We start from the raw sequence: 2,103 nt of genomic DNA, 5'->3' as shown, positions 1-2,103 counted from the left end.
CAAACGAGCACAAAGGATACAAATAACAAAGATCTGGATCATCACAACTAGGTTTTTTGGCTAATCTCAACAAGATGGAGCACCAACTGGAGAACCTTCTAGGGATGGAGATAAATCATCACAGATATAAAATCCTAATTGAAAGATGAATTCAACTCTGGTTGGGGAAGGACATGGGGAATCATGCATCCAACCCAAAAATGTTGAGGATAAAGAGGGATCTGCTGAGGATCCTAACAAGTCAATGTTGCTGGGAATTTTTTTAAGTCACCACCACATCACATGGGAGACAACCTTGCAGGTGACATCACCAATACTGCTCATAACTAAGCACTGCTGGGGGAAGAGCTTCTATCAAAAGATGGAAGTCCAATGGGGTCTTTAGTCACAATCAAGAGGTAAAACTTTGAGTGAGAAGAACCAGACGCTCTACAGGGTTTCCATCAGTAAAACATCTTTGTGGAGCTTTTGTTGGGGATACAATGATCTGTCAAAACAAATCAAAGACCATAAAAACTTCTATAATTATCAGATTCTTCTTGGAGACTGAGAAATAAACCCATCCCAAGGCGCATAAAAAATCAATCGGATATGCCGACTCATGCAGGAGAGAGACTGTCACGGCTATGCAACATAAATAAAGGTTCCAAAATATAGAAACAAGAATACCTCAGCCAAGGAAGAACGAATTGTAAAGGGAACATATCATTAGCTTAGCTGAAGATGAGACCCACCAACTCTACTGGAGATGATAAATTACTCGGGGAGAAACTTATCAACCATGTTGGGGATGAATGATAAACTATTGGGAAGGATAAAGTCACCAAATGCTCGGGGAAGACCAATAGGTGCTTTACACAAGACTTACCGTTCTTGAGATTGTTGTTGACATTCCCTTTTTGAAATCGATTACTCTTAAAGTAAATGCCTTATTATTTTAAGAAAAATGATTATTCATTGATTTATTTATCTCAACATTATCATCATAAAAATTCAATTTCAAAACAGAAACAAATAAGAATAAGAAATAAATGAATAAAAGCTCAACTTTATTTAATACAATGGTAGTCCGCAAATGGCGGGACTCCGCGGATCTTTACAAAGTTTGAAAATGGTAATTTACATTGAAAAGGGCTACATTGATTACAATGATTACTACTCTCCCTACCAACTTCAAAATCCACTTTGTTTGCCTTCGGTTGAGAATGATGAATCAGAACCAAATGACTGCTCAACATTGTTTCAACGATCAGAACTAGCCAAATGCAGTTATTTGCCATAATCCCTAATTTTTGCCTAGATTTCCCCAAGGCGGGGTACTCAATCTACCGGGATAAATTTTCTATTTTATGTCTCTAACTTTTGCCTGGATCGCCCTTTCGGGTTTTCAATCCACCGAGACACTTATTTTTGCCTAAGTCGCCCTTTCAGGTTTTCAACTTAACGAGTTGTTCTTTTCTTTTTTAGGCGAAGTATTTCTTGACTGCATCGACATTCACAGGACGAGTGAACTCCTCAGCATCCATAGTTGTAAGAATCAATGCACCGCCTGAAAAGGCTCTCTTAACAACATATGTGCCTTCATAATTAGGAGTCCATTTGCCCCTAGCATCAGGTTTGAAAGATGGAATCTTTTTGAGCACGAGGTCACCTTCTCTGTACACACGAGGCTTGACCTTCTTATCAAAAGTTTTCTTCATTCTCTATTGATACAACTAACCATGACACATGACAGACAATTACTTCTCTTCAATTAAATTCAGTTGGTCATATCTGGTCTGACACCATTCAACTTCAGTCAACTTGGCTTCCATCAAAACACATAATGATGGGATCCCAACCTCCATGGGGAGCACAACTTCCATGCCATATACAAGAGAGAAAGGGGTTGCCCCTGTTGAAGTACAGATGGATGTACGGTTCCCATGCAAAGCAAATGAGAGCATCTCGTGCCAATCTTTGTACGTCACAACCATTTTCTAAATGATCTTCTTAATGTTCTTGTTCGCAGCTTCAACAACCCCATTCATCTTAGGTCTGTAGGGAGAAGAATTATGATGTGAAATCTTGAAGTCTTTACAAAGAGCTTCCACCATATTATTG

Source organism: Lathyrus oleraceus, chromosome 4, assembly GCF_024323335.1.
Source record: "Lathyrus oleraceus cultivar Zhongwan6 chromosome 4, CAAS_Psat_ZW6_1.0, whole genome shotgun sequence".
In the NCBI taxonomy this organism is placed as follows: domain Eukaryota; kingdom Viridiplantae; phylum Streptophyta; class Magnoliopsida; order Fabales; family Fabaceae; genus Lathyrus; species Lathyrus oleraceus.
Note: the sequence above shows the minus strand (reverse complement) of the source record.